Source organism: Melospiza georgiana, chromosome 4 (assembly GCF_028018845.1).
Source record: "Melospiza georgiana isolate bMelGeo1 chromosome 4, bMelGeo1.pri, whole genome shotgun sequence".
Classification (NCBI taxonomy): domain Eukaryota; kingdom Metazoa; phylum Chordata; class Aves; order Passeriformes; family Passerellidae; genus Melospiza; species Melospiza georgiana.
In genome coordinates this window covers 3,089,038-3,102,218 of record NC_080433.1, presented here as the reverse complement: position 1 = coordinate 3,102,218, position 13,181 = coordinate 3,089,038, and positions in this window count along the sequence as shown.

Sequence of the window (13,181 nt, the reverse complement as noted above, 5' to 3'; positions counted from 1 at the left end):
TGGTTTCTTTGTTCATTTTTATTTGGTTTATTTTTTTCCTATTCATTCCTTTCCTAGCTGTACCATCTAGTTCAGATTTCATAAATAAATAAAATAAATACTTTGATCTGTCTTCTGATGGTTAGTATAATTTTCAGATAACATCCCATCACTTTTCCCCTTAGAGGTATCATGATCCTAAAATTGGGTCCAAACTCCAAAGCTTTAACATAAGCTATAAAACACTTCAAGGGATAATGGGATATGCATCCACTTTCTCTGCATGGATGAGCCAGCACTGCAGAGGTCAGGAGAAGGAGAACTGTCTTTACCACCCAGCAATGAGCAGGAAAATTTGTGTTCCAGGGAAGAAGGGAGCACTCCTGACATGCTGAGGTGCTGGGGAAGGGCCTGGCAGAAAAAAAAAAAAAACTAGAAACAAGTTTAAAGATGGCTTTGCAAAAAAAGGCCAGATATTTTAGAGAATTAGAACTGTGAAAGATGTGTGGTAGTAAGAGCAGGCGGGGTAAAATAATGGGTGATTGGTGTTAGAAGTGTTGATAGCATTGTATGGCAAAAGTTAAAGGGTTGAAAAATATTTATAATTAGGAAATAAGTTGGTTTCTGATAGAATGGAATGTTTCACTTTTTCATGAGACTGGAAATGGAATAAAATCTTTTCCAACACTACTCAGCTGCCCCATCTCTGCAGAGCTGGGATCTTCCAACAGGGAAAGGCTTGGTGTCACTGACATCTTTATGAAAAATCCTACCCTTAGGATTTTTCCTCCTGAGAAGCTGAGAGGCCTCAGGAACAAAATGTAAACATTGATTATCTGCTGCTGTGGAATGCAACAGGTGCATCTGGGATTGGTCTCATGTGGTTGTTTCGAATTAATGGCCAACCACAGCCCAGCTGGCTCGGACAGAGAGCTGAGCCACAAACCTTTGTTATCATTTTTGGCTATTCTATCCTTAGCCAGCCTTCTAATGAAACCTTTTCTTCTATTCTTTTAGTATCGTTTTAATGTAATACATATCATAAAACAATAAATCAGCCTTCTGAAACATGGAGTCAGATCCTTGTCTCCTCCCCGATCCAAGAGCCCCTGTGAACACCGTCACAGGCTTGGCAGGGAGGTGTGGAAGCTCTGGAAGCAGGGGAGGGCAGTGGGAATGGGGCTGTGACAGTGAATCCAACAGCACAGCCAGAGAGGAGCCGCCTCATAAAGATAATTAATGGCTGCTCACTCTGGCACTCACATTTTTCAGCCAGACCCCCTCGTGGAAGAAGAAGGATCCATCCTCTCCTGGATGTTGGATGGTGGTGAGGATAAGTGGCCTAGGAATTATGAAGTCCTCCCTTTGACTCCCTCTGGCTGCCAGCATCAATCAGGTGCTTGTCTGGGGTGTGAGGTATTTCCACCTGCTCCTTCATCCCAAGCCTCTGTGCTAAATCTTAGCCCTGCTTTGGGCTGGCTTCACCCAGGCTGGGCTTGGCTGCTGTGGGGTTTCTGGCTCCTTTATTCTGCATTTCTGCAAGGAAACAGAAGATGAAGGGAAGAGGGATGATTTTAGGGACACAAGACCAGGTGAGATGCCTCAGTCCTCTGCTGTTATGATATCTATACTATAAAATCTTTTAAATAAAATAATTTAAATAAAGGCATTAAGATCCATTTTAGCAACTTGGTTCCTTACCCTCTCTCCTATTATAGCTCATCTAAACTATCTGGTTCTGATGATTTAGCTGTTTTTTCTTCATTATCAGCCAAAATTTATTCATGAGCTCTCTGATCTCTCTCTTTCTCTGTTCATGGTGTCAGTCCTGCCCTTCTTCCTAAAACCCAACCTAAACTTGTATGAAGAGGTTTTACCACCTTCCCTTGTTTTCACGCAGTCCAGTGGGATTTTTCTGAGTGATAGCTTCCTTCAGGAAATGAAATGTGGTGAATCTCCTCTCCAAAAACATGCCTTGCTGCCCCTCAATCACCTGATCAGCCCTTCCCTGTGCTTGCTCCCAGGAAAAGTTAATTTATGGAATAATGCCTTAGGCTGGAAATGCAGGATGTGGCTGGGGGTGTGTGTTCTATCCCCATCTGTCAGAGGTGGGGCAGTTCTCTCTGTCCATGGGGCAGGTTTCTTTATCCCTCCCACAGCCAACCCTCCCTCCAGGAGATCTTTGCTGTCCGTGGCCACTGAGTGTCCCTGCAGGGCTGATCCAATCCCAGCATCCCATGGGGAGATGCTCCGCCCAGGGGAGGAGCCAAGCATTCCTGCCTGGATCCAATCTGAGCCTGGCCCAGCACAGCAGCCTTTGCCCCCTGCATTGCCAGAGGAGCAGCTTTCTGCTGCCCTGCATGGCCAGAGGGAGCCCAGGCCCATCTGCAGCAGCCCTGGAGCTGCAGAGGAAAACTCCCCCCTTGTGCAGGATCCCTGCTGCAGCAGAGCCACAGCTGGGGCTGCAGGAGGGCTGAGCCCCCCTGGGATGGGGCTGGGACACCCCCTGACACACAGGGGGCAGGGACTGCTCTCACTCTGACTGTGGGTTGTTTTCTTTTTTTGGTACTACTGCATTTGTTTTTTTAATTTTCCTGTTAAAGAACTGTAATTCTTTTTCCCATATCTTTACCTGAAATTCCCTTAATTTCAAAATGATAATTTGGAAGGAGGTGGTTTGCGTTTTCCATTTCACAAGAGGCTCCTGCCTTCCTTAGCAGACACCTGTCTTTTAAACCAAGACAACACTCATGTCCCAAACTGCACACTGTATTTACCTCCTCACCCACACAAAATGAGATTGTGCTGACCTGCAAAGAAACTCAATTTCACAGAGAGAGTTATCAGGGAATATATGGGAGTGGAAGACAGATGGGAGAGGCTGGATATTATTCCCAAGATCATGCCTGAGATGGGATCCATCACGTCTGGTACCATAAGGAAGCGGTGCCAGCACAACTTTGGCTCTCGGGGGTTCCTTTTATGCATTTTTTAATCAGCATCAAAGCAACTGGCAATCATGGCTTGTACCAGAGCTTGGAAACAGCAACCCCCTGAGAGGAGTGGAGACAGCTGTGCCTCAGAGATGTGGGGTCCTGCCCTCTGCAGATGCTGCTGGCTCTGTTTTCATCTGCTGCACCATTCAGGGATTTCTCTGCAAACCCAGGACCTGCCTGGAGTTTGTCTGGCTGGGTGTGGGCACAGAATCATGGAATCATAGAATCACAGAATCGTGGAATCACAGGGTGGTTTGGGTGGGAAGGAAGATCACCTGATTACAACTCCACCTTCCACCATCCCAGGTTGCTCCAAGCCCTGTCCAACCAGGCCTTGGGCACTTCCAGGGATCTAGGGGCAGCCACAGCTTCTCTAGATACCTGTGCCAGGGCAATTTCTTCCTAAAACCCACCCTAAACCAACTTTCTTTCAATTTAAAGCATAAGATGGACACTTCTCTTTGGGCTAATCACTGATAGCTGTCATTACAGCCTGGGGAGTGCATAAGGCTTCTTGATTTAGGACCCAAAAGTTCTGACCTTAAAGAGTGCCAAGGATGGGATGCAGCCATATGTCCTGGATCTGGCTAAAAGCAGGTTGGATGAGCCCTGTGGATATCTTCCCCTTTGAATGAGAGCTAAGAGTGAGCTGAAATGCAGCAACATCCACAGGAAAGGAGACTCAGAGCCTCAGGACCCGCTGCAGTCCTTGTGCTTCACAGCTGCCTCTCTCCACATCAGGATTTTATCCACAGGGTCCAGAAGTGTTTTATATGCACATGACATCCCTCACATTTCAGGCTTGCATGGCCACTGCAGTGTGGGGAGCAATTTTTCTCATGGTTGCTGCTAAGATTTCATCTCTGACAGTGGGATACACCTTGCTGGATATTATACGAGGAGTGGGAAGAATTCTGAGTGACTTTTTGTCTGCCAAGCAGGGGTTGCAGCTTTGTAATTCCACACAAAATAAGTTCATTGCTGATTTGTAAACAGGGTTGTACTTGAGGAGGAGGAGCTGAAGGGTTTTCCTTTGAAGGCTCTTGTCAGCACTGTCTGAACGCAGCTGGCAGACAAATGCAAAATGAGATTTGATGGCATGAAGGGGAAGGCAGAAAATAAATGAAGGTGGAAAATTTAAAATGAAAATGTGAAGCAAACTTGTCTTTTTTTTTTTTTTTTTTTTCTGGTGGGATGGATCATCAGCAAAATGAATAATCTTGGGCAAGGAGTGAGATAAGTTGATCAGTCCTGCCCTTGAGACCTTTAAAGAATGAGAGAAAACTTTGCCTGCCTCAAAGCTAAGAGAGAGTGGTCTGATTTCTCTGGAGGTCAGGCAGGATCTTGTGGTTTTAACAGCAAGGAATCTCACCTTGCAGGGCAGAACACCCCTGTTTATGGACAGGGGAAGCAAACCTGGGGGCAGCAAGGGGCATCCTGAGAACTCAGGATGAGCAATAAAGGGAATTCTGCCCAGAGAAGCTGTGGCTGCTTCATCCCTGGAAGTGTCCATCTAGTTTGGATGGGGCTTGGAGCAACCTGGTCTGGTGGGTGGCATCCCTGCCCATGGCAGGGGGTTGGAACGAGCTGGTCTTTTGTGACCGTGTTCGCAGGAGTCTTAGGTTGAGGCAAGAGATGAGGATCTGACTCCATGTTTCAGAAGGCTGATTTATTATTTTATGATATATATTACATTAAAACTATACTAAAAGCATAGAAGAAAGGATTTCATCAGATAGAAGAAAGGATTTCATCAGAAGGCCAGCTAAAAATAGAATAGGAAAGAATGATAACAAAGGCTTGTGGCTCGGATAGAGTCCAAGCCATCTGACTGTGATTGGCCATTAATTAGAAACACCCACCATGGGCCCAATCCCAGATGCACCTGTTGCATTCCACAGCAGCAGATAATCATTGTTTACATTTTGTTCCTGAGGCTTCTCAGCTTCTCAGGAGGAAAAATCCTGAGGAAAGGATTTTTCATAAAAGATGTCTGCGACAGTCTTTCTTGTCCCAACCCAAACTGCTCAGGGTTTCTGTGGTTCTCAGGCACCCTGAGGAACTGGTCACTTCCCCTTCTCCCAGGGAATGGCTTCTCCCACCTCATGCTTGGCTTTCCATGGGCTCCCAGGAGGTGCAGGCTCAGCCCCAGTGCAGGTTCTTGGCTCTGCTCCCACGTCAGGAAGGGCAATGCAAGGAAAGCAAAGCTGCCTGCAGGATTGGCCAGTTCTCCCTAAAAATAAAATAATGGCTGGAGGTAGAACACAGATCTTGGGCTCCCCTCCTTGCTCTGATACAACCTCCCTCCTCCTCCTCCTCCTCCATGGGGAAGTTCCAGGTTGGGATGATGAGAAAGGAGAATGTTTTCCCCAGATCTCCAATCTACCCCTGGGAACTGGGATCCCTGCTGTGGAACGTGCCTTGAGCTGTTTTATTTTTCAGCATCAGTCTCATTACATGGCTATGACAATGGGAAGATGCCAGCAGCTCACATCTCAGGCAGCAGACACAGAACTTAATGTTACAACTTTCTTTATAATCTTCTTGACCAATCCCACAAAGGAAAAGCACATTGACAGCAGTTCCATCCAACCACTGTAAGCACAGGTACCTTTGGTTAAACAATGCTGGCTTATTTCAAATCCAATCCCTGCTTGTGAGCCTTAAACACAACGCACAGAGCTCCATTGTTAAGCTTTAACCTTCCTAATATCTCACTGATAAACTTTCTGTAGCTTAGAGAGTTATTCTAGACAAGCTTTAATACACAAACCATTGTTCTATTTGTCCTTACTTTTCTACTTTTTAAATCATTTTTCTGCTGACCAATCTCATGCTGTTTAGCTCTAATCACAGTTCTGCTGTCTCTGAGGCTGCCTTTTGCAGCTTTCCCAAAACCCTCAAATTTTGTGGATTCCCACAGATTGACCAGTTCTCCCTAAAAATAAAATAATGGTTGGTGGTAAAACACAGATCTTTGCCTCCCCTCCTTGCTCTGATGCAACCTCCCTCCTCCTCCATGGACAAATTCCAGGCTGGGATGGTGAGAATGGAGGATGTTTTCCCCAATCCAGATCTCCAATCTACCCCTGTGAACTGTGGGAAAGAGTCAAAGCATGATTCCAACACATCACAACTCATCCCAGAAAACAGACAGAACTTTCCAGAGGAGGAAGAAACCCATAAAATCCAGCTGACACAGCCCTGGGAATCCGTGGCTGTTGTCATTACTTGCCTGGTAAGGAGTCAGGACCACGCAGGGATTGTCACTGCCGGGAGGCTCTGGAACATCTGTGGCAGCTGCAGCAGCATCCCAATGAGGAGGGAGAGATTAATCATGCTCTGGCCATTCCTGGCTAATGCATCTTCCCTGGCAGCCTGCAGTCAGTGACAGGGATGTCCTGAACTCTGATTTGCAGCGGGCTCAGCAGGGACACCCAGACAGCTGGGAGGATCTGCCCTTAAATGGCTTCATTTAAAAGTTGTTCTCTGGTTAAATTGCTTTCAAATGTTGCTAACTTCTCCCTTGTTTTATTTTTTTCACTTAATCCCAGCTTTGAGAGCAGCCTGGAAGGGGATGCAAGCAGAATTTGGAGCTGGAATCAAGGCTGGTTTCATTTGAGCAGAGCAATCAGCACAGGCAGCAGGGTTCTTTTGGCTTTTGGGATGGGAGAATGGGGATGCAGGTGGGGATGGCACACATATAAAAGGTGAAAAGAGGAAGCAGTTACAGCCCCTAAAACCCTGCTGGATCGGTCAGGGAGCGTCTGCCTCCCCCACAGGTCACAGCTTTTGTCCCAACATCAGGAAAGGAAAAGGAAGGGGAAGTAACTGGGGCCATTAAGGAGCTGCAGAGAATTATACAATTATTAAGGTTGGAAAAGACCTCCAAGATCATCAAGTCCAACCTTTTTCTGAACAGCACCCTGCCCACCAAACCATACCACAAAATGCCACATCCACTCATTTTTTGAACATTTCTATGGCTGAGAACTCTAGGAGCTCTCTTCACAGGTTTTACAGGCTTTTGGTGTCAGCTGAAGGCCCTGGGGAGTCTTGTGTGGCTCATGGTAGGTGGAAGAGGTGGTGGTTTTATGGACCCTTCTATTGGCTGTCTGGTGAACACTAGTGTGATGGCTCCATCTCCTACACACCCACTCTCACACAAAAAGATAATTTTTATACTGGATCACAATGTTTTTTTGCTGCCTGAAAAGTCAAAGCGATCTCTAGAGTTTCACCTCACATAAATAAGATTCACTCAATTCTTGCTGCCCCTTAAAGACTTCTCCTGTCTGAGTCCTCTGGAAAGGATGGAATCGCAAGGTATGCATCCCAGCCCCACATTAGGAATAACCAATCTGTCTGTGCAGGTGAGGGGCAGCAAATCCATCAGTGAACATGTCAGGGGAAGGGCCAGCAGTGATGATCAGATTAACTCCCAGGGGCTGAGGTGGTGGAAGGTAAAATTATTGAGCTGAGTGCAGGAACAGGCTGTGGAGGCAGCAAATTTTGGTGCTGTAGCACTTCACAGTTCCCTCACATTTTTGTTACCTCACGGATTCATGGTGAAAATGGGGTTTTATTCAGCTTTGACAAGATCATCTCTCCATCTGCAAGATAGGCCATTTAAGAAATAAAGGTTGTGGAAGAGCATTTATTTGAAGGCCGTGGAAGAAGGAAATAAAACAGGGAGCAAAAGAAACTGTTTCTGGCTCTCTGTGAAGGCAAAGCCACAGAAAGCAAAGAGCAGATTCAGCCAGACATATTCCTCTTGGCCCCATTGGTGTTTCCTGCTGCCATCAGAGGTGAACAGGCATCCAGAAACAGAGAGAAATACCATGGGGTAATGGACAGTGACACCTGGCCTCAGGGAGAATAGATATTCTCAGCTCTAAAATACCGTTTCTAGGTAATTTTACTGCAGATTTTGCTGCCGTGCTTATTCCGTGTCCTTTGATGAAGCAGAGCAGGGCTGTGCCCATTCCACGCTGGTCACCCATGAGGAGCCCTGGGCTGTGGACAGAGCATGGCCACAAACCACAGCTCTCCTGGGGCACATGGGAGGGATTTCAAGGTCACTCTGTCTTGATTGTGGCACAACCCAAGAGCTGCTGGCAGCTTTTGTTCCCAAGGTCCACCATCAGAAATCTCCCCCTGCCTTGAACTATTGTATTTGCTGGGTGCCCTGTGGCAGGAAGGAATGATGAATCTGACTCCATGTTCTTGAAGGATTATATTATATTATATTATATTATATTATATTATATTATATTATATTATATTATATTATATTATATTATATTATATTATGCTAAACTAAACTGTACTAAAGAGTACAGAAAGGGTACTTACAGAAGGCTAAAAAGATAAAAATGAAAACTCGTGACCCTTTCCAGAGTCCTGACACAGCTTGGCACTGATTGGCCAATGAGTCAAAACAACTCACACCAGAATCCAATGAAACAATCACCTGTTGGATAAACAATCTCCAACCACATTCCAAAGCAGCAAAACACAGGAGAAGCAAATCAGATAATATTGTTTTCCTTTTTCTCTGAGGCTTCTCAGCTTCGCAGGAGAAGAATCTTGTGTGAAGGGATTTTGAAGAAAATGTGAATGTGACATTGAACCACCTCATCCTTCCTTCAGGGGCCATGGAGAGCTGGGATTGGCACCTGGGAGTGCTCCCAGAGCAGCTGGGAGTGAAGGAAAGTAGTGTCTCGGGCCATTAGCCCTGGCTCTGTGCCACCCAGCCCTTCCACAGCGTGTCTGTCACTGTGATGGATGATGGCACAGCTCAGCTTGTCCCCAGCCAGGGATTCACAGAAACCTCCTCAGGGGGCTGAGGGCAAGGAAGAAATAAATAGGGCGTGAAGAATCTGTAGGGGAAGGAGGGAATGTCCATTCCTGACCACACAGAGATATCACCTACAGGGTGTGGTGGAGCTGGGGGAAGGATAACTGGGACTGGCAGCCAGAGGAAAGGTCATTCTCTGGAGAATAGAGGTTGAGGATGCTGCTGGAGGTGCGGGGAATGGGGGTGGGAGAGGGAAAAACTGCTGGAAGGGCTGGGATGAAACAGAGCTGGGGAAGTGCTGTAGCCAGGTGGGTGGCAGGGATGGAAAGAGGAATGAAGAGAGGTAATGTCTTGGTTTGGAAATTCAGGTGTCTGCTAAGGAAGGCAGGAGCCTCCTTTGAAACAGAAAATACAAACCCCCTCCTTCCAAATTATTATATTTTTGAAATTAAAGGGCTGTCAGGCAAAGATATGGGAATAAGAATTACAGTTCTTTACTAGGAAAACTAAAATGCAAATGCAATAGTACAAATAAAGAAACCAACCCACAGTCAGAGTGAGAGCAGGCCCTGCCCCCTGTGTGCCAGGGGGTGTCCCAGCCCCATCCCATGGGGGCTCAGCCCTCCTGCAGTGCCAGCTGTGGCTCTGCTGCAGCAGGGATCCTGCACAAGGGGGGAGTTTTCCTCTGCAGCTCCAGGGCTGCTGCAGATGGGCCTGGGCTCCCTCTGGCCGTGCAGGGCAGCAGAAAGCTGCTCCTCTGGCAATGCAGGGGGCAAAGGCTGCTGTGCTGTGCCAGGCTCAGATTGGATCCAGGCAGGAATGCTTGGCTCCTCCCCTGGGCGGAGCATCTCCCCATGGGATGCTGGGATTGGATCAGCCCTGCAGGGACACTCAGTGGCCATGGACAGCAGAGATCTCCTGCAGGGAGGGTTGGCTGTGGGAGAGAGAAAGAAACCTGCCCCATGGACAGAGAGAACTGCCCCACCTCTGACAGATGGCAAATAGAATGCTCACACCCAGCCACATCTTTCAACCTAAGACAACCCAGTGCACCCCTGCCATGGCAGGGACACCTTCCACCATCCCAGGTTGCTCCAAGCCCTGTCCAACCTGGCTGTGGACACTTCCAGGGATCCAGGGGCAGCCACAGCTTCTCTGGGCACCCTGTGCCAGGGCCTCACCACCATCACAGGGAAGAATTTCTCCCTAATATCCAGTATAAATCTATTTATTTCTGTTTAAAATCACTTGTAAAATGCCCTTTACAAGGACACACTATGCCCTTCTAAAAGTTCTGTTCTCCTTGCCTTTGCTGTAGAAGCAGCAGCAGGGCAGCCCCAGCCCTGTTCCACCTCCATTTCTGTGATCCTGATTGTTCCTAATGATAATAACAGCATTTACAGTCCCTAATCAGAGCCAGTGCTGGGCTGGCTCCTGACTCAAACCCCACACAAGCAACACAGACACCTCTTAGAGCTCCCTGTTCTTTTGTGACACCGTGGGAAGGTGTAATTAACCTGACACCAGCAAGAATGCTGCTTCTTGGTATTTTCCCCCATCTTGCTCTCCCAAAATTTTCCTTTTCCAGACCAGATTTGAGATTCACCCTTAATTTTCTGTATTTTCTCCAGACACCAAAATGCTGCTCCTCCCTTCTAGAACAACTAACATTACCCTAAAAGCAGAAATGTTGATTTTGTCGACTTCTATAAATCACTACTCAAATATTTCAGCACCTGTTTGATTTGTGTTGTCCTATTAATTTCATTCAGGGGTACGCCCTGTCACTTATAAAACCAAGGCCTTGCCTGTGATGTGCTGTAAATTTGAAAGCACATGAAACATTTGTGCCCAATTTAAGAGCAGTTTGATAAAAGAACAGTTTGCTATGCTGGAAACCCTTGAAAGCCGTGCAAAAACCACTCAGTCAAGGAAGTAGTAGATGGAGAAATTATGTGTTTGTTACAATTCTGATTATATGTGAGGAGACATCGTTCAGAGGTAAAGAAAATGCCTTGTAAAATTGTCAGTGGCCAGCAGAAGGAAAACATTCTGGATCTGCTGCTGGGGGTGCACTGCACACCAAATACCATGCAGAGAGCTGGACTCTGATCCTGACACCCAAAATACCCAGCTTGTACCACCAAAAAAATTATATCTGCCCAGCTGGTGCTGTTGGAACTCAGCACATCCCTCCGAGTGCCCAGAGTTGCTGAGGACCCTGCCTGGGGGCTCAGAGACCCTGGCACACAGCCCAGAGCACCTGGGGATTTGATTGTGACCTCTGGAGCAAGTTACCAGCTTTGTATGAGGACCTGAAAGTCACAGAGGTTTGAATAGTGTAATATTAAAATTATCACAGGGTGAAAATGTAGATTTTAGGATTTTTGGTATGGGGGTTATGGGGACAAGATGGAGGATGGGCGTGTCCAGCCTTTCTTCTTCTTCTTCTTCTTGGTCTCCAATTTCTGCAGTGATGTTGGCACTTTGGGATTGGTCTAGAGTCGAAGTGCACTGTCTAACATAGGTGATAGGCATTGGGAATTAAGTATAATATGTTATATGAAGTTTGTAGTATAAAAAGACAACACCACCTTGAGGGTGGTCAGAGTGCCTGTGGCTGCCCCGCAGAGCAGATCTTGGCTGGGCAGAAAGAAAATTTTATAGATAAGAATTAATAAACAACCTCAAGACCGAAAAGTGAAGAGTCCAGACTCGTTCTTCAGTTGCACAGGCTGAAGCAGAGACATCCTGCACATCTCGGGGCAGCAATTAACCACCAACAACCCGAGAGTGCCACCCAAGCATCACCTGAGCTGGGATTTCAACTCCCTCCCACCCAGCCTGGCCTGCAGGACTCCAAGCCCACGAGCTCTGCTGCTGCCAGCTGATGTTCCCAAGGGATAATGAACATATTTCAGCAATCAGTCATCGGGAGCCTGTTTGCTTCCACTCGTGCCACAGCTGAGTCTGGGCTCCTCTGGGGAATTGTCTCACTTCATTGCCATGGAGAGATCAAGTCTTAGGTGATCTTGCAGATATTGTGGACCTACCTAAAAAGTATAAAATCATTCTGCAGGCAAACTTCTGAGGAAACTTATTAGCAAACCCTGAATGTGCATTGATCCAAGTCACTTATCTCTCTTCCTCTCTGGGAAATAAACAGATTTTTTTTGTTTTCCAAAGTAAAGCAGACTTGAGACTGAAGTGGGAAGCCAAACACACTCTCTTCAATATTGCTGCTGTCATCTTTGTGGTCCCCAAGGGGTCCTCTCAGCCATCACCCATCCCTGGCAATTTTCCTGGGCTGTGAGCAGTGAGCTAGGATGGATCCCCTGGTGCAAGGGGAGGCAGAGTTTCCAATATACCAACACTGCAGTGGGAAGGGAGAGCCCTCTGCTCTGCTCTGCTCCTTCCCTGGGCACAGAGAGAAGCAGGTGGGCAGCTAAAGGGAGAAGCTGGCAAAGTTTGAAGCAGATTTTTTTATTACAAAATGTAATGCTCCACAGCCCTCTGGGCCCTGTATTATTTTGAGTTTTGTTCTGCTCCCAAAAGGTGCCGCTCAGCCCTCTCACTTTCTCGGTGCTGAGGATTGTGAACTGTGTTTGCCTTCTGCTTTTCCTGTTGTTTCTCACTGTAAAACCATCCATGGCAGAAGAAAAGAAGGGGATGGATAAATCTTGTATTTCACTTCTTTAACCATTCCTAACACCCTGAATTATGTGCCCAGCCTCCAGGTGCTCCTGCTGAGCCACAGGTTTCTGTATTACATGTTTCTCCTTTACCAGCCCTGTGTGGGGCTGTTGGCATTTTCATCCCCCTTGAATCCAGCTGATGGATCAGCCTTGCTGATGATTTAAGGTGGGGAGGTTCCTCTGAGCCCAAAACAGGATAAAAACATGAAACATTTGTGCCCAGTTTAAGTGAAAAAACAAGATGTGCAACAAGGAGTAAGAATTTAATTTTTCTCTTTTGCTGACAGACATCTGGTGTGGCTCAGGTCCACCCGGGAACCAGGAGGAGACAGATGATCTGCCCTACCTGCCTCCAAGGGACCAGCCCAGCCAAGGAGGGATATTTTTAATTCTATTATTTTTATTATTTATTATTAATTCTGTTATTTTTAATTCCTGCACCTCATGTGTCCAAGCCAAGGGAGAGAGGAGGGATCCCTTCACAAGACAAGGAGGAGAAGAAAAGCTGCATTCCACAGCGCTGTGGACTTGAAAGCTTCAGCAGAAGAAAGAGCAAGCCCTGGAGCTCTACCCTAGCATAAATTATTCCCACTTCTCCATTCGTCTCTCTTTTCCTCATTTTCTCCCCTTTGATCTTGGCTTGCTGCTCCTGAGGTTTGTGTAATTTCCCTCCTAGGCAAGGAAAAGAGCTGCAAACTTTCCCTTCCTTCC